The 27,572-nt window shown below is 37.7% G+C and overlaps 1 pseudogene; it reads right to left on the reverse strand.

The window, feature by feature from the left end:
- Window positions 1-27,040, reverse strand: LOC124964165 (ubiquitin-conjugating enzyme E2 K-like; annotated as a pseudogene).
- Between the last annotated feature and the right edge of the window lie 532 nt (window positions 27,041-27,572).

A 27,572-nucleotide genomic window follows, 5' to 3' on the forward strand; every position in this document is an offset into this window, starting at 1 on the left:
TCAGTTACTCAGAAGCAATTCTGTGGCAGTCTCTACATCCCGTGATTTTGAAGACAAAGTCACTATTATTGCATTTCTATGGAAGTCCATGGAAAAACATCCTTTCTATTTTTCTGGTGTAGTCCGGACTAGAAACTGGTGCTCCATCATACATGTGCGCCCAAAGTCGAGCTGCTTAACTGAACATTTTCAGATTTTGTACTGATTTGCTGCTACCACATCTTGTGGATCAACCGGTTCTGCAGCTGTCAATAATACTTGCAATGCAGCAATACCGTGCGTAGAGTCATTGCTGCTGCCCATTGATCTTCAGGATATCAAAAAAAAAAAAAAAAAAGCCCGTGACAGAACTAATATTAGGATGTCATATTTTAGTGAAAAACCGGACCTTAGGGGGATTGAATGGATGTACTTCTGGTATTTTTATCTCTGGTTGATATCTTCCTCCTACCTCCTGTGTTACAGCTACGACCACCTCCACCTCTCACACCTCTTCACCGCCTCTTCCCTCCGTGATTCAGACCAAGCACACAAAGGCTGCCCTGCCGCCGTCTCTCCTGAGTGTGGAATCACCTCCACTGGGTCTGTGCACAAGCAGGACGTTGACCCGGGTCCGGGTCCGGGTCTGTTATAGCACCAACCGCCACCGCTGCCACGAGCCCATCACGAGCCCGCCGGAAGCCAGCCACGAGCCCTTCACGAGCCCGCGCATCTCAACAGAAGCTCCGGCCGCGTGGCTCCGCCCTGTCGGCGTCAGGGCTTGAATGATGAGTGGGTGAAAGAATTATTCAGGGGAGAAATTTTAAAATTCTTAAATTCTAATGAAAATAGCTATACAAAATACAAGAAACTCCGGGACACTATGAAGGCAGTGCTAAAAGGAGATTTCACAACTGAGTTTCTACATAAGCAAGAGAGATTCCAAATGTTCAACCTTATGATGCATTACTCAGCCCTAGAAAAAGTAGAAACAATCAATTGTTATAAGGAGTTCCCCAAAAACTTATGTGGGAGACAATGCAAGAAATTTTAGAGGTGAAAGTTTTGACTTATGAGAACCTTAACCTAATCAGTGCTTTAATCCACTTGAATTGATTGACTGGGTGGTAAAATTAGGCAGGTAGGGTGTATTTAGAGGAGATAGGTCCCTGGGTCATGCCTTGGGGTGTATGTTTTGTCCCTGGTTAGTGAGGTGCTCTCTGTTTTCTGGTGCCATGTATTGAGCTGCTTTCCTCTGCAGCAAACTTCCACCATAATGTTTTGCCTCACCATGGGCCCAGGCAATGGAGTTGACCATCTATGGACTGAGATTTTGGAAATCATGGATGCTAAGTAAACTTTACCTAAAGTTCTAAAATTGTTCTTTTCAGGTGTTTTGGTCACAGTTGCAATAAAGCTGACTAAAATTCGAAAACCAGTTTAAGGAAGTAAATAATCAAAAATCAATGAAACTGAGAATTTAAAAAATACAAAGATCCAATGAAATGAAGAGTTTGTTGTGTGAAAAGATAAGCAATATTGATAATCCCTTAGCCAAACTAACCAAAAGAAAAAGACAGAAGACCCAAATTTATCAAATGAGAGATTAAAAAGGAGAAATCACCATACACATTACAGAATTTCAGAGAATTATGACTTTGAAAACTTTCACTCCCATAAATTGAAAAACCTGTAAAAAATTGATACATTTCTAGACTTATATGGCCGGACAAAATTGAATCAAGAGGACATAGAAAACTTACACCAACCAACAACTACCAATTAATAAAAAGCTTTCCAACAAAGAAAAGTCCAGGACCAGATGAATTCTTAACTGCATTCTACCAGACCTTTAAAGAAAAACTAAAGTCGATGTTTCTCAAATTATTTCATGAAATAGGAAATGATGAAACACTTCCAAATTCATTCTAATAAGCCAGTATCACACTTATACCAAAACAAGAGAGGGACACATCAAGGAAAGAAAACTACAGACCAATATCCCTGATGAAACTAGATTCAAAAGTCCTTAATAAGATATTAGTAAATATTTTGCATACTATATATTTTTATATATTATATGTGTGTTATCTATTATGTATTCACATATTTTAAACAGTATTCAAGAACATATTAGAAAGATTGAACATCATGACAAAGTTGGTTTTGTTCCAGAGTTGCAAGGGTGGTTTAACATATGCAAATCAATCAAAGTCATTCATCACCTAAACAGAATTAAGGCAAAAGTCATCTCAATAGCTCTAGTTATTGAGAGTAGCTAAGTAAGATGTCAATACAGAGAGGATTTTTGAGAAAATTTATCACACATTATGACAAAAGCACTAAAGAAATGAGGCATAGAAGGAACTCACCTCAACATCATAAAGCATAGGTGAAAACTCAAAGGCAATGTCATAGTGAATGGGGAAAAACTGAAAGTATTTCCTTAAAGATATCTCACCACTCCTATTCATTACAGTGCTAGGAATTCTGGTCAGAGCAATTAGGCAAGGGAAAGAAATAAAAGGGCTAAAAATAGGGAAGGAAGAACTGAAATTATCACTGTTTAAGGACGCAGTCCTATACTTAAAAATCCATAAAACTCCGCCAGAAAACTTTTAGAGCTAATAAGTAAATTCCACAAGTAGCAGGATACAAAATCAATATACAAAATTTAATAACTTTCCTATATACTAATAATGCATCTGTTAACCAGTTGCAGTGTTACACACCTATAATCCCAGTGGCTTGGGAGGCTGAGGCAGGAAGATCATGAGTTCAAAGCCAGCCTCAGCTACTTAGGAATGCCCTAAGAGACTCAGTGTGACCCTGTCCTTAAAATGAAAATACAAAGAAAAAAAAAAAAAAGATCTGGGGATGTGGTTCAGTGGGGAAGTGCCACTGGGTTCAACCCCCAGTACAAAAAAGGAAACAAACAAAAAAAGTATTTATTGAGAAAGAAATCATGAAACCAGTTCTATCCAAAACACACACACACACACACACACAGACAGTCTCAGGAATAAATATAACCAAGGAGGTGAAAGATCTCTTTAATCTGAACTATAGAACATTGAAGAAAGAAAATGAAGGAGACACAGATATGGAAAGATCTTCCATATCAATGGATAGGCAGAATTAGTATGGTCATGTAACCAAAATAAATATCCAGGTTCAATACAATCCCCATCAAAATACAAATGACATTCTTCATTTGTATGAACTTAAAACAAAATACTCTTAAAATTCATGTGGAACAATAAAGGACCCAGAATAGCCAAAGCAACTCTAAGACAGGAAAAGCAATGCTAAATCTATTACAATGCCTGACTTCAAATTTTACTGCAGAGGTGTACTAACAAAAACAGCATGGAACAGGCATAAAAATAGATACACAAACAAATGGGACAGAATGGAAGACACAGAGACAAATCTACAAATCCGAGGTCCTCTGATTTTGACAATGGTGCCAAAAACATTCATGGAAGGAAAGACAACCTTTTAAACAAATGGTGCTGGGAAAACTGGTTATCCACATGTAGAAGAATGATATTAGATCTTTATCTCTTGCCCTGCACAAATGTTAACTCAAAATGGATGAAAGACCTCAGAATTAGACCAGAAACTATACAACTCCTTGAAGAAAACTTAGGATCAACTATACAACTTACAGGCAATGGCTTTCTCAATAGGATCCCTAAAACTCAGAAAATAAGGCCAAAACTTAATAAATGGACTGGCATCAAATTTAAAAGTTTATTCACAGTAAAGGAAACAATTAAAAATGTGAAGATAGAAAGTAGAGAATGAGATTTTTTTGCTCGCTACTCTTTGGATAGAGAATTAATACCCAGAATATACAAAGAACTAAAATTTTATCCCCCCAAAAGCAAATAACCCAAATAATTAATGGAAAATGAACCCAATGTGCATTCCTCACAAGAAGAAATACAAATTGCCAAAAATTTATAAACAAAATATTCAACAATTCAGCAATTAGAGAATTGCAAATCAAAACTACACTGAGATTTCATCTTACTCCATGAGAACTGCAACAATCAAGAGTACAAACAATAATAAATGCTAGAAAGAATATGAAGAAAGTGGAAGAAAGTGTTGGTGTGATTGTAAATTAATACAACCACTATGGAAATTAGTAGGGAGTTTCCTCAAAAACTAGGAATGGAACAACCATGTGACCCAGCTATATTACTTCCTGGTATTTATCCTAAAGAATTTAAGTCATAATAGTACATCATTACATTCATACCCATGGTTATAGCAGCACAATTCACAGTAGTAAAAATACAGAACAAGTCAAGGTGTCCACCAACCAATGAATAGATAAAGAAAATGTGGTATACATACAAAATGGAGTTTATCTCAGCCATAAAAAAAGATGAATTTATGTCATTTGTAGGAAGATAGATGAAACTTGACATGATTATGTTAAACAAAGTAAGTCAAACCCAGAAGATCAAGTGTTGTATGTTCTCATATGTGGAAGCCAGGGAGGAAAAAGGAAAAAAAATAGAGGTTTGTTGTCTCACAAAAATTGAAGGGAGATCAGTAAAGTAGAGGAAAGGTACTAGGAGGAAAGAGGAAATGAGGAAAAGAGGAAATCATGGAAAATAGTATTGTCCAAATTATATTGTTGCCTGTGCTGAGGCCAGGCCCAGCCACCAGCAAAAATCAACCATGTGAAGAGACAGCCTACAAGGTGGGAGAAAATCTTTGCCACACACACTTCAGATAGAGCACTAATCTCCAGAACCTATAAAGAACTCAAAAACTCTACACCAAGAATACAAATAACCCAATCATAAAATGGGCTAAGAAATTGATCAGACACTTCACAGAAGAAAATCAGCAAGCAATCAATAGGTATATGAAAAAATGTTCAACATCTCTAGTAATAAGAGAAATGCAAATCAAAAGTATCCTAAAATTTTATCTCACCCCATATAGAATGTCTATCATCAAGAATAAAAGCAACAATAGGTGTTGGGGAGGATGTAGGGAAAAAGGTACACTCATACATTGCTGGTAGGGGTGCAAATTGGTGCAGCCACTCTGGAAAGCAGTGTGGAGATTCCTCAGAAAGCTTGGATGGAACCATCATTTGACCCAGCTATCCCATTCCTTGGCCTATACTCAAAAGACTTAAAATCAGCATACTACAGTGATGCAGCTACATCAATGTTTATAGCAGCTCAATTCACAATAGCTAGATTGTGGAACCAACCTAGGTGCCCTTCAGTTGATGAATGGATAAAGAAACTGTGGTATATATATACAATGGAATATTACTCAGCCATAGAGAAGAATAACATTATGGCATTTGCAGAGAAATGAAAGGAATTGGAGAATATCATACTAAGTGAAATAAGTTAATCCCCAAAAATGAAAAACCAATTGATTTCTCTGATAAGTGGATGATGATATATAACAGGGTGTGGGAGGGGGCAAGAATAGAGGAAGGATGAATTGTATAGAGGAAAATGAGCGGTGGGGTGGAGGGAAGAAAAAATAATAGAATGAGACAAACATTATTACCCTATGTAAATGTATGATTATGCAAATGGTATGACTCTACTTCATGTATAACCAGAGAAATGATAGTTGTATCCCATTTGTGTACAATGAATCAAAATAAAAAAAAGAAATTAAAAAAATTATAGTTATATTGTGTGCATGTACACATATACACCAACAAATGCCACCATTATGTACAACTTAATGCTCCATAAAAATATGGAGACAAATAAAACAAACATTGGTAGAAAGGCAGAAAAAAAAAAGAATACAAAAATAAAAATTTTATTTTACTGTCATTCATTCTCTCACCAGTCCTTCACTTTTCTTTTATATGTATTCGATACATCATTATTCTTCTCCCCAAAGAGCTTAATTTAACTTTTTTTTCTTATACTTGGGATTGAATCCAGGGGCACTCAGCAACTTAGTCACATCCTCAGATCTTTTAATTTTTTTTTTTTTTTAAATTTTAAAGAGCATCTGGTTAAGTTGTTGTGTCTGTTCTCTACCATTGCATTCTCTTGTCTCTACCTTCTGAGCAGCTGGGATTATAGGACTGAGCCACCTTGCTTGCCCCACATTTTTTTCTTTTTTGGCTTTTCTTTCAACACAATTTTGTTAATAATGAATTCTCTCTCTCTCTCTCTCTCTCTCTCTCTCTTTCTCTCTGCCAGAGAAAGATTTCATTTACTTTTTCAATTTTGAAGTATGATTTCTCTGGATATAGAATTCTAGTTTGCTCTTTCTTTTTCTTTCAATCCTTTAAATATTTCACTCCACTTTTCTTGTTTGCATGGTTTATGATGAATTTGTCCACAATTCTTATCTTTGTTCCTCTTATAGGTAAGGTGCTTTTATCACCTCTCTTGTTTCTTTTTGGGTATTTTTTCTTTTGGTTCTTGTCCTTTGAATATGATATGCTTGGGTGAGGATGTCTTTTCTTTCTTTTTATTCATTTATTTATTTTTTAAATCTTAGTATTTTTCCTGCTTGGTTTTATCTGCACTTCCATGATCTGTGGCTAATATTTTAAGAAATTTCAGAAAATTCTCAGTCATTCCTTCAAATATTTCTTTTGCTTGAATCTTTCTTCTCCTTCTGGTATTCAAAATACATGCATGTTACATACTTTGAAGTTTGTTCTTAGATAATCTGGATAACAAAATTAAATTGTTTTTCTCTTTCATTTCAGTTTGGGAAGCTTTTATTGAGATATATTCAAACACACACATTCTTTCCTTGGCCATATGTAGTCTAGTGATATGCCCATCAAAGGCTAAAATATTTCATCCAAGAACAGCACAATATACATTTTTCTCAAGCTTATATGGAACATTCACAGATTATTTCTTGCAAGAGAAATATAGCCAGCTCTTCCCTCCTTGTGCAGGGTTTCTAGTGACTGCTCTCCTCCTTCTAGGATCAATTACTCCCTAGATTCTTACTCTGTCTTGTTAGAAAGCATTTGTAATGCTCCTGCAGTCCAAATGTGGGATCAAATATCTCCATCACTTCCTTAGTCCCATGCCCATCCCTAAACCAATGTATATTTCCAGCCCTAACATAAAGGTCTTTTCTAGGAATTCCCACTGAATTCTTTGAAGCCACAGTGGCCAGATATGACAAATAGATCCTCATCTTCATCCATCTCTGTATCATCAAGTTCAAAGCTGTCTAATGGTTGAATGCAGTGGTAACTGGTAAGAAAAACATCAGAGAGGTTGGAGCACCAAGGGTGGAAAGAAATGTGGTATAGAAGTAAAGATGTCATGAAATCATTGTGGATGGAAAGGGGAAGGAACGTGACATACCACTGCCAGTATTCAGACTTTCCAGGCATGAGGGAGAATTAGGTGGAACAGGGCTCATCCTGGCCCCACCAGTCTCTCCACTTTGTCCTGAATGCCTGACTACAGGCCTGTAAAAACAACCTTTAGGTTCCATGAGACAGCCAGGCTTACTGTTATGGTTTGGATGTGAGTCCCCTCAAAAGTTCACATGTGAGTCAATGCAAGAAGGTTCAGAGGAGAAATGATTGGGTTGTGAGAGTCTTAACCAATCAGTGATTTAATCCCCTGATAGGGGTTAACTGAGTGCTAACTGAGGTGGTAGGGTGTGGCTGGAGGAGGTGGGAATTGGGGTCATGACTTTGGAGTATATATTTTGTATTTGGCCAGTGGAGTCTCTCCGTTTTCTGATCATCAGGTGAACTGCTTCCCTCTACCACACTCTTCCACTTTGATGTTCCACCTAACCTCGAGCCCCTAGAAATGGAGCCTGTTGTCTATGAATTGAGACCTCTGAAGCCTTAAGCTCCCAAATAAATTTTTCTTCCTCTACAATTGTGTTGATGGGGTCTTTAAGTCACAGCAGTGAAAAAGTTGACTAAAACATTTATTGAGGAAGCAAATAATACAGGCTTCAAGATTTAAGTTTTGTTCTTATTAGTACATTCAATGTAGCATACCCATCATCTCAAATTTGACTCATAACTTGAACATCAGAAGGGATGAATCACCCAGTTAGTAGAAAAGCCAGTACGAGGAAACTCAGAGCATGTGACTCTCATTCTGGAATGATTTCCACGTACCCAAGACCTGAGGACTCTAATGGAGAGATGTGGGGGCTGAAAGAGTCTGAGTGAGGTCACATAACGAGTCATACCTGGTACTCAGATATTTGCTTCTGTTCAAGGAAACATTGAATGAGGCAGTTAGAGTTTGCACTCTCAGAGTATCTAGGAAGTAATCTCTCCAAATCGAGGTGAGCAAGGGTAAGCCCATGTGATGATTATGTAAGTTTACCAATGCCTCACTGTGGTACAGAGGTTATGCTGGCAACAAGAGTGGGTAATTTCCTCTGTACGGATTCTTGCTGTACCTACTTATGCAACTTCAGGTCATTTTTATCTGTGGCAGGGTCATTGACCAAACAATATACTGATGTTTCTATTCCTTACCAGAGAGAACACCCACAGAAATTAAAACTAACGTTCCACCTTTGTCTTCCAGAAATTTCTGGGCTCTTAGACCCAAAAATTGTTAATGGTTTTCATGTTTCTTAAAACAGAAATTTCGAGACACCTGTTGCATGGTGTGTTATACAGTGCCATCCAGATTTTCATGTGGGAAAGACATTTAGTTAGTGTTCTGAGGAGGGAAGGAGGAGGAGGGAGAAGTTGAAACAGATCCTAGGTTGAAAGAGGGACAGCTGTTAAATATAGTAGTAGCAGCTTTGGTGACTTGAGAATAAAAATATAAAGATGGTTTCCTTAAATGGATGAGTGCTATGTTGAAGTCCTTTAGGAAGCAGCAGGATTTTTTTAAGGGATGAAATGGTGTTTGCTGAGAAGACTAGTAGTCAAGTCCCATTAGTTTGGGAACTGCAGCAAAACACTACATTGTCCAACCTTGGCATATTGCTTCACAGTGGATACTAATTTAAACAGGCAAAGGATACCCAGGAGTGACTAATATTGGATATTTTCCTATCTTTCAGAGTGCGGGTTTTTCATCAAATTTAGAAAAATCACATACTGCTTATACTTGAGAATTTGGGAAAAAATTTTCTCCCGTTCCCCACTTTTATTTTGCGATGCCCGGGGTTAAACCCAGGGTCTCAGGTATGCTAGGCTAGTGTTCTATCACTGAGTCACACCCCAGCCCCAAATTTATGCTTTTATGTATATTATAACATTTAATCTTCACAAAGCTTTGAAGCAGGTATCTTTTCCCCTTTTAACAAAGGGGCAACCTGAGGGATATAGAAATTAATATACTTATTGGGCAAGCATGGAAGAGGAAGCCAGGAACGGACAGTCCTTACTCCCTTATTATGAGGAATTATTTGGATATAAATCACGACAAGTGCTATGGTGTGGATTTGGAAATGTCCTCCCACTGCACATATGTATTAGCTAATGCAGAAATGTTCAGAGGTGAAATGATGAGATTATGAGAGCTGTAAACTCATCAGTGGATCAATCCATTTTATGGATGGATAATTTGAGTGGACTACGAGGTGGTACAGGTAGGTAGGTGGGGTGTCGCTGGAGGAGGTGGGACACTGGAGAATTGTTCTTGGGGAATGTATCTTGTCCCTGGATCCCTGGGTGCTCTCTGCTTCCTGGCTGCCATGAATTGAGCAGTGTCCCCCCACCGTCCCCTTGCACCATGCTGTTCTGTGTCACTGCAGGCCCAGAGCAAGGGAGTCAGCTGACCATGGATGAAATCTCCTCAACTGTGAGCCCCAAACATACTGTTCCTCCTCTAAGTTGTTCTTGTCAGATATTTTGGTCATAGCAACGAAAAACTGACTAGAACAACAAATATAATTCAAGTGACTTGAATAAAAAAAAGAGAAGGTGTTGATTGAGGTCTGGGAGGAACGCCAGCCTCAGGCAGCAGGGTTCATGCTGGGCCTCAATGGATGCCATCAGGATTCGTTTTCTATTCATTTCTATTCATGCTTTTTATTCTAGATTCACTTCATTTTAAGACTTTGAACTGAGGTTGTGGCTCAGTGGTAGAGCGCTTGCCTAGCATATGTGAAGCACTGGGTTCGAGCCTTAGCACCACATTAAAAAAAATAAAGTTATGTCCATCTACAACTAAAAAAAAATTTAAAAAAGACTTTGAGTCTAGCAATTTCATAGCTACATCCTCTAAGCTTCAAGGGCAGGTGAAATAGGTTGACTCTCTCACTATTCCTTTGAAAAGTCCCATTAATCTTTATTGTCGCCAGTTGGTTCACATACCCTTTATTGCAAATCACTGTTACCAGAAAAATGGAATGCTCTTTTTCACCATTTCTGAGTTATATACCATCCTTAAAATAAGACTATGGAGGAGAGGAAATTTCACTTGCTCGCGATCTGAAACACGAATGGAGTTAGTTTCCCAGAGGACAATAAAGTGAGCAAATGCTATAAAATAAAAACAAAACTCAAATAGATGTCTACTCCAGCTCTATTTCGTACCACTTCATCTCTGCCTTATTTTCCAGAGTGATGTCATTGACTCATGCATAGAGTTGTAGGAAGAATGTTGATTCTGGGGAGACTTTTGAAGAAGAAAGAGGTGGGTTGTTATTCAGAGCAAGGAGCTTTGAGTGGGGGGAATCAGCTGGACTCATGTGAGTAGGCCATTCAACAACCTGACCTAACCTGGTGCACCCTTTCTCGTCTTAGAGCCATTTACCCTCATTCCAGGTCAGTGATTGCCACACTCTAGAACTTACAACCAGCAATACCTGTACCTTCTGAAAAAATACAGTCCGAAATTACACACTTTGTCCTTCTGGCTTATGCCCTCGATATGCCAGTTGCTGCAACCAGCGTGTTCAAACTCATGGTTCCGGCAAGGGGAGAAGGGGGATTGGAAAAATAAAGGCCCATAAACATAGCTTTTGAAGATTAAGCTGGGATCAGGTGGAGCTCTGCTCTCTGATGGAGATGCAAATCTAAAGAATTACGCCAGCAATCTTTATTTACATAAGTCTCATTATCAGGTTAAAGACTATGCAACCATTATTCTTTGTATTCAGGAAAGTTACAGAAACTAGGTCATTGATGTAACTTTTCCACAGTTGCAATCCACAGTTGCAAAGTGCTATGTTAGAAGCTTTGTATAGCTTTCAAGAAAGTTCATTGTTAAAAGTTATTGTGAAGTGGGCAGGAACAGGAGAAGCGGAGCTGGTGAAACATTGTGGTTGTCTGGCATAAGAATTCCTTCCTTCCCAGGAGCTGTGTGCCTGTGCCAAGGTCAGAGCTGATAGGGCTCTTGCACAGAACCTCCTCATGCAGGGCAACGACACAGCAGCTAAGAATTCTGTGCCCTTGCACAGAAACATTCCCAGGCACCAGGTATGCCACAGCCATGAGGTCATAGAGGCCCCCCATCTCAATAACTGCTCTCCCATTCTGTCGCCCCTCTCCACAGTGTCTCAACCTATGCAGGAAGTATAAGCCGCTTTAAATTTTCTCCCTGTTTATCTGCCAATATTTCTCTAAATTTTCCCTCTCTCCAAGAAAAATGTCATTGTCTACCTTTAATCACAAACCTGTACAGCTTCACTTCAAACAGTCTTCTACAATCTCCTTTCATCTTTTCTGCCTGGCAAATCCAACTCTATTTTTTTTTTTTTTTTTTTTTTGATCTGTCATCTAAAATGGGACTGATTTCTCTGGGGACGGGGAAACACACAGAATTAAGTACACTGGTGCCGCCATTAATTCATCATCTACAACTAAATGGTCAGTTTCAACAAACCTGAAGCGAATCCTCTCATTCCTTCAGTGATTAGCTTGTGCCAGGCAGTCTTCTAAGTACTTGGGGACACACCAATGAGGAAACAAAGCTCTTTCAGTGGAGTTTATATGATTACTTTCTTAGTCAATTCCCTTGCCTGTCTACTCAAAAGTATTTCACTTTCTTAAACTTCTCTATTCTCCTCACCCATTAAGCATATGTTTTGGACCACCACAGAGGAATAAAAACTTAAAAATACCCCAAACAACTTGAACTCCCATACCTCCTTTGCTATTTCCTTCCTATTATTTCTGAAAGAGATTTCCTTGGATGCCTGCCTTAATTCGCCCAGGCTGGAATCTGTCCTTGCTTTCCAATTCACAGCAGTGTGTTGGGATGTTAGTCTTAATTTCTACCTCCCAGGATGTGACCACGTCTACCTTATTGATGGGTCTGTGCCCAGCATTTGGTAATTAGAATCTAGTAGAGCTCAGAAACTTCTGGAGGAATGAAGAAGCAATGGGAAGGATTTCAGATGGATGCCCAGCTCCACTCTGAGGCGGGGCCACCATACGGGGCGGGGCCGTACCAGGGTGGGGCCTGTGAGGTCACTGTCTTCTTAATGGCAGCAGGGGTGACTGTGGGTGTCAGCTCAGGCCTTTTGATTCCATCCCCTTTACTTCCTGAAGGTAAGAGTTGCCATTTGTCTCCAAGAGGAGGTTCTGACAAGGGTTTCTGTCTCGCCAGTGACCTTCCCCCGCTCTGTCGGAAGGTTCTTTTCCCCTTCACCTCTAAGACCTTCCCAGTGTGGAACCTATAGGCCTCATAGCTGCTGCACTCCAGCGCCTCAGAAATGGCTCAGAGGCCTGGGCGTGGGGCTGTGCCTGCTAGACACTCATGGAGGAAGGTGATACTAATTAGAGAACAATAGTGACACCTGTTAAGGCTTCACTTGCACAGGCAGCGTGGCCTTGCCTAAGTAACCTAACCTAAGTCTCATAGCTCATATATCACGTGGGGAGAGGCTAATGCCTAATGACAGGACTGGGCATGAGAACTGGAAGGAACCAGTAGATAAAGACCTCTGTTCAGTAGGGCCCAAGTTAAGGAGTGGGCCCGTGGCCTTGTGCAGTGACCTCACGGGTTTTGCCAGGCTCAGAGAGCCTTGGAAATGCCTGCAGTGGACAGAAGGGCTGTGTAAGGGTCCAAGTGCCAGTCCAAACACTACATTAAGAAAGCATCCCTAATTCTGCAGGACCAGCAACTAGAGGTTGAAGGCTCAGAACTCATTCATTGTTTTCGTAGGAGTCAACAGATGCTTCATTCTGCTGTCTCACATGGACTCCGGCAAATCTAATAAGAGTGGTTGGTGGGAACTCTGGGAAAGGCCTATCAAGACCTCGTGCCAAGGCTGATACAAATGAGGTCTGCTCCTGAGGTGTAGAAACAGAATCCTTTGTCACTCCTTAAAGATCCAGGACAGTAAGACCTGAGGCTCTGCTGCAGATAGGACTGCGATTTTTCTTTAGGTAATGACCTTCAGTTCCTTGCTTATTGATACATTCATTTACTTATTAAATTCCTACTATGTGGCTTTGTAAACATGCTTGGATTCAGAAGTGGTAGAAGGGAATCCTTTTAGTAACTTTCTGTTTTGTAGAGTAATATATAGGAAGTTTGAAAGATATGAAAAAGTAGGAAGAAGAACCCCACGGATTTCCACCTTTGAAACAATTAGTCTTAATATTTTGATGCTTCTTTTCAGATGTTGCTAAGCTTATCTTTTACATTGTTTAAAAATATGTACTTAAAAGGAAAAACACATTATCACACACATTTTATGTTATTATAAACTGTATCTTTTGTATACTGTCTTCATTTTCTTCAGATATATACCCAGGAGTGATATAGCTGAATCAAATGGTAGTACTAATTATAGTTTTAAGGAACTTCCATATTGTTTTCCATACTGGCTGTACTAATTTAAAGTCCCACCAGTAGTGTATAAGGATTCTTTTTTTTCTCCACATCCTCACTAGCATTTATTTTTTGTTTTTATGATATTCTGTCTGGGGTCAATTCTTGCTTTCATTTCCTGAGCCTGTGCTGATATCTTAAAGTATTTTTCCCCATGTTTTCTTCTAGTAGTTTCAAAGCTTCAGGTCTTATATTAATGTTTTCTATTCATTTTGAGTTGATTTTTTGATTTTTGAGAGATGGATCTACTTTCAATCTTCTGCATGTGGATATTCAGTTTTCCAAGTACCATTTGTTGAAGAGGCTGTCTTTCCTTCAATACATATTTTTGCCATCTCTGTGATGAACCAGTTGACTGTTGATGTGTGAATTTATTTTCTGGGTTCTCTATTATATTCCACTTGTCTATATGTCTATTTTTATGCCAATATAATTTGGTTTTTGTTACTGTGTCTCTGTAGTTTGTTTTGAAATCAGCTATTGTGATGCCTTCAGCATTGCTCCTTTTCCTCAGAATTTGTTTGGCTGTTTGGGGTCTTTTGAGCTTCCATACAAATTTTAAGATTTTTTTCCCTCTAGTTCCGTGAAGAACGTCAGTGATATTTTGGTGGGGATTGCACTGAATCTGTAGATTGCTTTGGGTAGTTCAACAATTTTAACAATAGCATTTTTCCCAATTCATGAATATTGTGTGTGTGTGTGTGTGTGTGTGTGTGTGTATGTGTCTTTGCCCCAAAACCAAACACCTAAAAAAAAAAAAAAAAAAAGTTACCTCAGATAAAAAATTAAAAGTCTCATAAGATTAAAGATCACACCTTCCTAGGAGGTAGAAGCTCTATTATCACTCTTATCAGTTTGATGTACATTTTGAGTTGACCTAGAATATGGGTAGCTTATTTATTTTACACTAAAAGGTATCATGTGCATGACTCTATAGCATAGTTCCTTTATTCAACAGATATCTCATCAATCAACCTATAATAGCATGTGTATATATGTATTTGTATATGTATGTATATATGTTTATGTATGTGTGTATATATGTGTGTGTATATATTTTAACTGCTACATAGTTTTTCATTAGATGGCTATTTCATAGCATGTTTTCAGATGATTTTACATGTATTCCCTATTTTTATCATTATATAAATTCTGCCATAAATACCCTTCTAGATGTCTCATTTTACATTCCAGTTCTTTTCTAGATTGTATACCTAGAATTGGAATTTCTACAGCAGACTGTTCAAATTTTTAAAAACATGTATTCTTTATTTAAAAATTACCGTGAATAAGTTGTTTGACCTAGTAAATAAATGTGCATGTTAGAAAATCATTGGAAAGTTTTGTAATGAAAATTTGTCCTTTCAGTTTGGAACCAACTTGACTTGCTTGACTTTCAATAACTGTTAAATATGATAAAACAGTTATTTTAATGTTTTTCATTTTGGGTTTGTCTGACATTTCTCATGTTTAGTTTTATGCTATGTGTCTTTGGTAGGAACAGCACACAAATGAGGTTGATGTCTTATTTCATCCTATCTAGTATTACGTGATTTAAATTAATCCAATTTCTAACGTTGCTCTACTGAATCACCAATTAAGATATTGTCTGTTAGATTTTTGTACTGTAAATTTATGTCTTTTTCTTTGTAACTGTTATTTTGTATTCTCTGAAACTAGTGCTTTTTTGTTTCTCATCAAACTTTTCATTTATTTATTAATTTATTTCACATGGCTTCATGGTTTTCTATTTTATTTTGTTAATTATGTTCCATTACTATCAATATTTATTTTGATGTTCATATTGTCACAGGTTTGGACAGTGGGAGACCCTTCAAACTGGCTTCTTGGTCCTTTTGAAGTATCTTCATCATTCCATGAACACTTTCTTACCCAACAATACATATCAGAGCCATCTTATATTTTTTTTCCTGCAGCAGTCCTACTATCACTGTTTCTCCATGAAACCTTGATTCTATTTTCTGGAGAAGAGTATTCAGGATCCAATTTGGCGGGGGGCTAAGTATATTCATTGCTATTGGGATATCATCATTCCCATGATTTCTTAGTGGACAGATCTGGCTAAATACATAGAAAATGTGTTCATATTTATTTCTCTATATACATTGAAAATCATGAGTTTACACCTACACCAAATTCCAATTAAATACTCTACAGGTTTCGTTTGTATTTTCCCTCTCCACTTCTGTAACTCTTTTCTTCAATGGTGAGAAATCTAGCTCCTATTCTTAAGACAGGGAAGACTTATGATGTGCTGTTTGGTAGACCAGTATCAATTCTCACTTTCTCTTTTGAGGTACGTCAATGGCAGTAATCATGCAATATGAATGCAGTGGATCATAGAGCTTTATCTGACAGTTGAATGTGCATGTATCCTCTTAGAAGATGTCAAAAGGAGTAAAATGTTTAATTTCACATTTGTGGATATTTATACTGTTTTGACTGCCAACAGAAGCAAAATCTTAATATGGTATCTCAGGAGATAATCATATTGTTACTCTTCAAATGGAGGAATAAATTATGTAATTTAAAGATATCTTTGCAAAAGGAAATATGATTGATCATACAATCATTAATGGCTTTAACAGTTACTAATTCCAAGCTTCAACCTCAGGCCTTTCTCTTTGACGTTAAGATTATTTAGACAGTGACCTTTGTATTTGGAAATATTTTTGATAATTATTTGACTGACCATTGACCATTTTACTTATATATTTTTCATAATGATGTTTTTATTTTAAGAATCATTGTTATTATTTCTTGTGGTGGTGGGTATTGAACTCAGGGTGCTATGCTGCTGAACTATGGCTCCAGCTGAGGTACTTTGCTGAGTTGTCCAGAACTTGCAGTCCTCCTGTTTTTAGCCTCCTAAGTAGCAGGGATTACAGGGATGAACACTATGCCTGGCTCACATTGGTACATTTTAAAATTAAAATTATTTAAAGGTGATGTTTGATTCTTTGATAATCTTATGTTTTTTCCTAATTATAATTTTTTTGTTTTTCTTTGTTTTATTTTAATTGTTCTATTTACTTATACATGACAGCAGAATGCATTTTGATTCAATGTATACAAATGGAGTACAACTTTTCATTTCTCTGGTTGTACATGACGTAGAGTTTCATCATTTGTGTAATCATACATGTACATAAGGTAATGTTTGTCTCATTTCACTATCTTTCCTTCCCTGTACACTCCCCTCCCCTCCTTTCCCTCTGCGTGATCTAGTGTTCCTCCATTCTTCCCTTACCCTCTCCCCTCCAGCCAATAGAATTCCCATTATGTATCATCATCCACTTATCAGAGAAAACATTTGGCCTATTATTTTGGAATATTGGCTTATTTCACTTAGCATGATATTCACCAACTCCATTCACCTGCAAATGCCATAATTTTATTCTTCTTTATGGCTGAGTAGTATTCCATTGTGTATATATACCACAGTTTCGTTATACATTCATCTGTTGAAGGGCATCTAGGTTGGTTCCACAATCTAGCTATTGTGAATAGAGCAGCTATACACATTGATGTGACTGCATCGCTGTAGTGTGCTGCTTTTAAGTCCTTTGGGTATAAACTGAAGAGTAGGGATAGCTGGATCAAATGGTGGGTCCATTCCAAGTATTCTGAGGAATCTCCATACTGCTTTCCAGGGTGGCTGCACCAATTTGCAACTCTACCAGCAGTGTATGAATGTGCCTTTCTCCCCACATCCACATCAACACTTACCATTTGCTTGTGTTCTTGATAATAGCCATTCTAATTGGAGTAAGATGAAATCTTAGAATGGTTTTGATTTGCAGTTCTCTAATTACTAGAGATGTTGACATTTTTTCATATATCTATTGATTGCTTATGGATCTTCTATGTGTGAAGTGTTTGCTCATTTCCTTAGCCCATTTATTGATTAGGTTATTTGTAATTTTGGTGTTAAGTTTTTTGAGTTCTTTATAAATTGTGGGGATTAGTGCTCTATCTGAAGTGTGCGTGGTAAAGATTTTCTCCCACTCTGTAGGCTCTTTCTTCAAATTATTGATTGTTTCATTTTCTGAGAAAAAGCTTTTAGTTTGAATCCATCCCATTAATTGATACTTTTATTTCTTGCATCCTGGGAGTCTTGTTAAGGAAGTCTGGTCCTAAGTCAACAGGATGAAGATTTGGGCCTACTTTTTCTTCTATTTGGTACAGGCTCTCTGGTATGATTCCTAGATCCTAGATCCACTTTGAGTTTTGTGCAGGGTGAGAGATAGGGGTTTAATTTCATTTTACTGCATATAGATTTCCAGTTTTCCCAGCATCATTTGTTGAAGAGGTTATCTTTCCTCCATTGTATTTTTTTTGTCACCTTTGTCTAGTATGAGACAACTGTATTTATTTGGGTTTGTCTTTGTGTCTTCTATTCTGTACCATTTGGTTTACCTGTCTATTTTGGTGCCAGTAACATGCCATTTTTATTACTACTGCTCTGTACTATAGTTTAAGGTCTGGTATTATGATATATCATGTTTTGCTCTTCCTTATAAGTATTGCTTTGGCTATTCTGGATCTCTTAGTCTTCCAAATGAATTTCCCATTTGCTTTCTCTGTTTCTATGAGGTACATCATTGGGATTTTAAATGGAATTACATTGAATCTGTATAGTGCTTTTGGTAGTATGGCCTTTTTGACAATATTAATTCTGCCTATCCAAGAACATGTGAGATCTTTCCATCTTCTAAGGTTTTCTTTAATTTATTTCTTTAGTGTTCTGTAGTTTTCATTCTAGAGGTCTTTTACCTCTTTTGTTAGGTTGATTCTTAAGCATTTTATTTTATTTTATTTTGAGGCTATTGTGAATGGGGTAGTTTTCCTAATTTCTCTTGCAGAGGATTCATCATTTATGAATAGAAATGCATTAGATATACACATGTTGAATTTACATCCTGCTACTTAGCTGCATTCATTTATTAGTTCTGGAAGTTTTCTGGTATTTTTTTGGTTTCTTTAAGTATAGAATCATGTCATCAGCAAATAGTAATAGTTTGAGTTCTTCTTTTCCTGTTCATATTTCTTTAATTTCTTTGGTCTGTCCATCTGATTGCTCTGACTGGAATTTCAAGGATGATGTTGAATAGAAATGGTGAAAGAGGGCATCCCTGTCTTATTTCAGTTTTTAGGGGAAATGCTTTCAGTGTTTCTACATTTAGAATGAGCTTGTCTTTGGTCTTAGCATAGATAGCCTTTACAATGTTGAGGTATATTTCTACTATCCCTATTCTTTCTAGTGTTTTGAGCATGAAGTGGTGCTATGTTTTATCAAATGCTTTTTCTGCATCTATGAAATGATCATATGATTCTTAACTTCAAGTCTATTGATGTGATGAATTACATGTATTGATTTCCAGATGTTGAATCAACCTTGCATCCCTGGAATGAATTCACTTGATCATGGTGCACTTTTTAATATATTTTTGTATGCAGTTTGCTAGAATTTTTTAAAGAATGTTTGCATCTATGTTCATCAGAGCTATTAGTCTGAAGTTTTCTTTCCTTGATGTGTCTTTGCTTTTTATATCAGGGCGATACTAGCTTCATAAAATGAATTTGGAAGTGTTCCTTCCTTTACTATTTCATGGAATATTTTTTTAAAAAGTGTTTCTAGGTAATTTTTTTTTTATTGTAAACAAATAGGGTACTACTTGTTTCTCTGGTTCTACATGAAGTAGAGGCGTACAATTTATAAATTTGAGGAATATTGGTATTAGTTCTTCTTTGAAAGTCTAGAATTCGACTGAAAATCTGTCTGGTCCAGAGCTTTTCTTGGTTGGTAGGCTTTTATTGACTTTTATTTCACTGTTTGAAATTGATCTGTTTAAACTGTGTATATGTCCTCTTGATTCAGTTTGGGTGGATCATATATCTCTAGAAATTTGTCAAAGTCTTTGAGATTTTCTATTTTGTTGGAGTATAGATTTTCATAATAACTTCTAATTATGTTTTGCATTTCATTAGAGTCTGTCATGATATTTCCTTTTTCATCACAAATTTTAGTAATTTGAGTTTTCTCTCTCCTCTCATTAGTGTGGCTAAAGGTTTATCAATTTTTTTTTTCAAAGAACCAACTTTTTGCTTTGTCAATTTTTTCAGTTATTTCTTTTGTTTCAATTTCATTGATTTCAGCTCTGATTTTAATTATTTCTTGTCTTTTACTACTTTTGGTGTTGATCTATTCTTCTTTTTCCAGGATTTTGAGATTTAGTATTAGGTCATTTATTTGTTGACTTTTTATTCTTTTATTGATTGAGCTCAATGCAATGAATTTTCCTCTTAGTACTGTTTTCATAGTGTCCCAGAGGTTTTGATATGTTATCAGTGTTCTTGTTTACCTCTAAGAATTTTTTTATCTCTTCCCTGATGTTGTCTGCTATCCATGCATTATTCAATAGCATATTATTTAGTCTCCAGGTGTTGGAGTATTTTCTATTTTTTATTTTGTCATTAATTTCTAATTTCCTTCCATTATGATCTTATAGGATGCAAGGTAGTATTTCTGTTTTTTTGTATTTGGTAAGTGTTGCTTTGTGGCATAACATGGTCTATTTTGGAGAAGGATCCATGTGCCACCAAGAAAAAAAATGTGTATTTGCTCGTCAATGAATGGAATATTCTATATATGTCTGTTAAGCCTAAATTATTGATTATATTATTGTGTTCTATGGTTTCGTTGTTCAGTTTTTTTTTTTTTTTTTTTGGAAGATCTATCCAGTGGTGAGAGCAGTATGTTAAAGTCACTCAGTATTATTGTGTTGTGGTCTGTTTGATTCCTGGAATTGAGAAGGGTTTGTTTGATGTACATGGACGCTCCATTTTGGGGGCCTAAATATTAACGATTGTTATGTCTTGTGATATACAGTTCCCTTAAGCAGTATGAAATGTCCTTCTTTATGCATTCTAACTAACTTTGGCTTGAAGTTCACTTCATCTGATATGAGGATGGAAACCCCTGTTTTTTTACTGAGTCTGTGTGCATGTTTTTTTCCCATCCTTTTACCTTCATTCTGTGGATGTCTTTTCCTATGAGATGAGTGTCTTGAAGACAGCATATTGTTGGGTATTTTTTTTGTAATCCAGTCTGCCTGTCTATGTCTTTTGATTAATGATTTTAGGCCATTAACATTCAGGATTATTATTGAGATATGATTTGTATTCTCAGTCATTTTGGCTTGTGTGTGTGTGTGTGTGTGTGTGTGTGTGTGTGTATGTTTCCAGAAGTTTATTTGTTGATGATGAAGTTTTAATATAATTTTCACATGGTATGAAACATTTTATTTTCTCTTTTTAATCATTTAAAAATGTAAAAAAAGTTTTTAACTCATGAACTGTGCAAAATAGACAGGAAGCTAAGGTTGGCCTACAGGCAGTAGCTGCCAAGATTGCACCAGCTGTGGATCAACTCATTTACCTGTTAAGTCCACAGTGGCTAATAGGTCTTTGAAGGAAGCACCAGATTTTATTTATCATGAACACTCAGCATCTGCATGTAGTAGGTCCTTGACAACTCTCTAGTCATGATTTCAGAAGTTTTAGTCCTATGTCACTTAGTCCCAGTGACCCAACTAAGTGCCACCTCTCACAGATTCCACCCCCTCCCAATACACCATCACATTATTACCCCATCATTAATCCACTGAGGAGGTCAGCACCCTCATAATACAATCACATCCCGGAAGCCCCACCTCTGAACACTGCTGCATTGGAGGCCAAGCCTTCAACACATGAGGCTTTGGGAGACACTCCAGATCCAAACCAATTAGGATCAGCACCATTTTAAAGACATGGAGACTGAGGTCCAGAAAAGGAAAGAGGCTTTCTTAAAGTCGCACACCTGCAAAAATAAAGTAGACATCAGTTCTCCTACGGAGAAAGAAAATATGTTAATTGAGCAAGTATTCTATGCCAAGCACAGGGTCAGGGGCTCTGCATGCACAGCCTCACTCCCCACGTACTGAGTACCTGCAGTATACCAGAGCCTGCTGTTCACTTGCAGTCATATCCCTTGAAGCCCAGATGGGTTCCCCAACACTCAAGCACTACACTGTGACTTCCATGAAGCAAAGACCTGCTTGTCAGTCTAGCTCCCCAGTGTCCAGCAGCACTTCAAACAGTCATGTGTGTTCAAAGAACATTTGTGGAACTATGAATACACACTGGGGATCAGGTGCAGTGTCTTAAGTTTCCACATTTGAATCCTTTTCCTTCCAATTTTAAGGAAGTAAATTTTCTTAAAATTGCAAATTTCCTTGCAATTTTAAGATTGCAACCTCAATCTTAAAATGAGGTTCACGGCACATGAAGTTTCTCTGTAGTCTTCACTAGCATTGGGTTGACCCCTTCCTTTCTGCCAGAAGAAATGAATTTCAGGAAAACTGCAGAGCATTTTGTTGTTATTGTATGCATGTAAAATAGTTTGGAAAAGACTCGTTAAGAGTTCCCTGTAGTGGGGGTATCGCAATACCAGATCTTCAACTCTATTACAAAGCAATAGTAACAAAAACGGCATGGTATTGGTACCAAAATAGACAGGTAGATCAATGGTACAGAATAGAGGACATGGACACAAACTCAAATAAATACAATTTTCTCATACTAGACAAAGAGGCCAAAAATATGCAATGGAGAAAAGATAGCCTCTTCAACAAATGGTGCTGGGAAAACTGGAAAACCAAATGCAACAGAATGAAATTACACCCCTATCTCTCACCCTACACAAAACTCAACTCAAAATGGATTAAGGACCTCGGAATCAGACCAGAGACCCTTTCATCTTATAGAAGAAAAAGTAGGTCCAAATCTTCAACTTGTTGGCTTAGGATCAGACTTCCTTAACAGGACTCCCATAGCACAAGAAATAAAAGAAGAATCAACAACTGGGATAGATTCAAACTAAAAAGCTTTCTCTCAGCAAAGGAAACTATCAGTAATGTGAAGAGAGAACCTACAGAGTGGGAGAAAATCTTTGCCAATCATACTTCAGATAGAGCGCTAATTTCCAGAATCTATAAAGAACTCAAAAAACTCTACACCAAGACTACAAATAATCCAATCAACAAATGGGCTAAGGAAATGAACAGACACTTCACAGAAGAAGATATACAAGCAATCAACAGATATATGAAAAAATGTTCAACATCTCTAGTAATAAGAGAAATGCAAATCAAAACTACCCTAAGATTTCATCTCACCCCAAGTAGAATGGCGATTATCAAGAATACAAGCAACAATAGGTGTTGACGAGGATGTGGTGAAAAAGGAACACTCATACATTGCTGGTGGGGTTGCAAATCAGTGCAGCCACTCTGGAAAGCAGTATGGAGTTTCCTCAGAAAACTTGGAATGGAAACGCCATTTGACCCAGCCATCCCACTCCTTGGCCTATACCCAAAGGACTTAAAATCAGCATACTACAGAGATACAGCCACATCAATGTTCATTGCTGCTCAATTCACAATAGCCAGATTGTGGAACCAACCTAGATATCCTTCAGTTGATGAATGGATAAAGAAACTGTGGCATATATATACAATGGAATATTACTCTGCCATGAAGAATGATAAAATTATGGCATTTGCAGGCAAATGGATGAAATTGGAGAATATCATGCTAAGTGAGATAAGCCAATCTCAAAAAATTAAAGGACAAATGATCTCGCTGATAAGCAGATGAGGACATATAATGGGGGTGGGAGGTGTTAGCATTAGGATTAGGGTTAGGTTTAGGGTTAGGGATAAGGAGGGTGGTAAGAATGGAGGAAGGAAGGACTGTATAGAGGGAAAAGAGGGGTGGGAGGGGTGGGGGGAAGGGAAAAAAATAACAGAATGAATGAAACAACATCACCCTATGTAAATTTATGATTACACAAATGGTATGCCTTTACACCATGTACAAACAGAGAAACAACATGTATCCCATTTGTTTACAATAAAAAATAAATAAATAAATTAAGAGTTCCCTGTAGTGAAAGTAGTTTCCCATTTGTACTGGCAGATGGGTTCCTTATTTCTGGTTTTTAACTTGACTTGGTTTCTCCTTTGATTGACTTTTCCTTTAGTGCAGTTCCTCCCTTTGTTGACTTTCATTGTTGTTTTTCATTTTCTCCTCAATGGCATATTTTGCTGGGAATGTTCTGTAGTGCAGGCTTTCTATTTATAAATTCTTTTAACTTTTGTTTATCATGGAAGGTTTTTATTTCATCATCAAATCTGACGGTTAGTTTTGCTAGATGTAAGATTCTTGGTTGGCATTCATTTTCTGGGTATATATTGTTCCAGGCCCTTCTAGCTTTTAGGGTCTGGGCTGAGAAATCTACTGATATCTGTATTGGTTTCCCCTTACATATGATCCCATACTTTTCTCCATGGCCTTTAAAATTCTCTTTATTTGGTATGCTGGGAATTTTCATTATAATGTGCCTTGGTGTGGTTCTGTTGTAATTTTGTACATTTGTTGTCCTGTAAGCCTCTTGTATTTGATTTTTCCATTTCATTCTTCAGGTTTGGGAAATTTTCTGATATTATTCATTCCTTTGGTTTGCATCTCTGTGCCTTCCTCAATCAAAATAATTCTTAAATTTGGTCTTTTCATGTTATCCCATAATTCTTGGTGATTCTGTTCATAGTTTCTTATCATCTTTTCTATGTGGTCAACTTCATTTTCTAGATTAAAAATCTTGTTTTCACTGTCTGAGCTTCTGTCTTCTAGGTGATCTAGTGTGTTGGTGACACTTTCTGTTGAGTTTTTGATTTGGTTTATTGTTTCCTTCATTTCAAGGATTTCTGTTTTTGTTTTTCAAAATCTCTATCCCTTTATTGACATAATCTTTTGCTTCCTGCATTTGCTCTTTTAACTGTTTATTGAAGCGAACTTTTGCTTCCTGCATTTGCTCTCTTATATCATCCTTTACTTCACAGATCATTTTAATTATGTACATTCTGAACTCCTTTTCTGACATTTCTTCTACCATGCTGTCAATGGAATATATTAAAATGGCATCTTTGTTTGGGGCACTTGCTTCCCTTGTTTTTTCATGTTGTTCATGTATCTTCCCCTCTAGCAATGTGAATCAGAGGTATTACAGTTTCCGCCCTGTAGGTTTATAGTGTCCTTGCAGGTTTCCAATACCTCACCTTTAAGGGGGATATGAGCATCATTCAATGCAACCAATATGAAACCTTAAGCCGAATAGCCCCTATTAATACATTAACAGTATTGTTGTAATAAACAGATATGATGTGTTCAATTATTATCTACAGCATAAACAATAGGTTTGCAAAAAGGTCTACAATTTCTAATGGTGGACAAAGAGGATGGGGGATGTTGTAGGATGTAATGTTAATGAGGTAAGAAGTGCGAATATAGAGGTACTAGATCATAGGAAGAGTGAAATTGGAATCAAAAGAAGTTGGTTGTTAGCAGGAGGAAAGGGAGAAAGAGACTGAGGAAACATAGTAATAAGAGGAAAATAGAGTAAAGAAAATAAAAATGGAAATAAATACATTTACAAATTTTTTAAAAAGAATCTACAACAAAACTGTAATATATTATTCAAACCTCCCTGTCTTCATTAGCTTGATGCTTGAAAAGTGGTTGATTTCAAAGATGATGGGAATGTGAGAGTGGAAAATGAAAGAAGAAAAAAGAAAAAAAATGGGGAAAAGAAAAATTGTTGAACAATTGTTTCTGTTGGAGTTCAGTATCTTCTCTGCCTCCCTCTCTTCTGATAGGTGGGTTGTCTGGAATTTGCTGGTAACTCCATCCACAGGATGACGACAGTTACTAAGGTGGGAGGAACAGATTGGAGGCGGGACGCCTGGAGGCAGGGTATAGCAATTGCCTGTCCCTCTGGAAGACTGCACCCTAGGACTCTCCTTTGGGGTCCACTCATGTGACACAGGAGCCTGGTCTTAGCCCCTTCCCTCACTTGTGGACCCCACAATTCCTGGTCTATAATTTAGTCTCTAAGTTGTATCTCTCCTTTCTCTGCCCTTTCAACTTCCCAATCAGGAACCTCTCTCCCCGAGGTCCTGAGGGCTGAATGCTGGAACCTGTGCGCCTATTTCAGAAAGTTGTTCTGTATCGGGCAAATCGGGACCAGGCATTGAAAGCTGTGTGCCAGCCACGTAGTTGCCGGCACTGGACTGATTGGTGGCCAGGGGATGGTCAGGAGGCTGGGGACTGAGGGGCTGGAGGGCCCTGTTGGTTGCCAAACCGGTGGGACCAGGTATTTGTTGGAATCCTGAACCAGGCTGATGTTGGATCCAAACAAGTGCTCCCGAGTTGTCTCTGGCATTCCTGTGGGTGCCAGCCTGGTTGGTTGGATAAGCTGGGATCAAGATGCCCTCACACCTTTTTCCCACCTATCAACCCCTTGTAAGTCTCTCTCCTCCCTCTGCAGCAAGATGGTGGCTATTAGCACACCTAGCAGTGATACTTCAGTTACAACCAAACTTTTAGGGCCTTTGGTGATGATCTTTCAGGACCTGGCTGATATCCCTGGATGTAAGCGGCCACGTCCCAGCTTGATGGCAGCAGCAGAAGCTAACTTGTAGGTACCTTGAAAATGAGCTTCTAGTCTCTGGCAGCTATCACAGGATGGAAGCTGCCCCAAGTAAAGAGGGCGGAGGTGTTGGCAATAATCCTAGATGGCGGCAGAGGTGTCCCAATGTGTTGGTAGATAGGGAGCCGCAGTGCAGGGCATCTCCGTGTGTCGAGTCTGAGCAGGGTGGGCTGGCGCTGGAGATCTGCCTACCAGTATTTTAAATGTGGTATCAACTGTTCCTTTTTAGAACATTGACCTGAGATCTCTTCTTCATCCACAAATTTACCTATTCATGTCTTTAAATACTGTGCATATGCTGACTAGACTGGATATCTCTGTACTTCAACTTTGTATATCAAATTGTTTACTTCTGTATTTGTTTTATGTGTCAAATAGAAAGCTTAATCTTACTATGTACAAAACCAAACTCCTGTTTTTTTTTCTGTTTACTTTTTAAATCAAACTTTATCCTCTCAGTTTTTCTTATGACAATATCTTTCTACAAGTTTCTCAGGCCCAAAACTTTAGAATCAGTTTTGACTTCTTTCTCATTCTCCTACCCCATAATTGGTCCATCATCAAATCCTTTAGAGTATATCCAGAGTCTGTGCAATTATATCTTTACCTCCTCCACCATTTGGATCAAACCATCATCGTCTCTGTCCTGAATTCTTGAAATAGCCTCCCAGTTGTCTTCCGGCATCCATGTTTGCCTTTAAGTCTGTTCTCCGCTTTGAAGTCAGTGTTATCTTTTAAAAATATGTGTTATGTCATATTATGTCTCCACTGCAAACTTGCAGAAGCTTTTAACTCAGAAAAAAGCCCAATGGCCCCTGAGTTCCTTCCTTATGATTGTTCCACTTTTGTAACCTCATATTCAACATTCTTCCTTTTGCTTATTCTATTCTAACTATGGTTGGCCCGCTTGCTCTTCTTTGAACAGATCAAGAATTTCTTATATGCCCCTTGTGTTTAGAACAGTAATACTGGTATTCCATTAATATTTGTGGAATAAATAAATTAAAACCCCTTCTTAGAGACTATTTTTCTCAGATTATAACAGCAACAGTCAAATTACACCATTTCCTGATGCTTCCTTCTCTCTTTATCTAACTCCACTCCTAATGAAGCAGAGGCCTCCTTGTGTGTGGAACTGTGAGTTGGGTGAATAGAAAAGTTCAGGTGGGGAAAATAGAGAAAAGCAAAACCACGCCTTTCTCCTCCTCCTCCACGCT

Source organism: Sciurus carolinensis, chromosome 14, assembly GCF_902686445.1.
Source record: "Sciurus carolinensis chromosome 14, mSciCar1.2, whole genome shotgun sequence".
Classification (NCBI taxonomy): domain Eukaryota; kingdom Metazoa; phylum Chordata; class Mammalia; order Rodentia; family Sciuridae; genus Sciurus; species Sciurus carolinensis.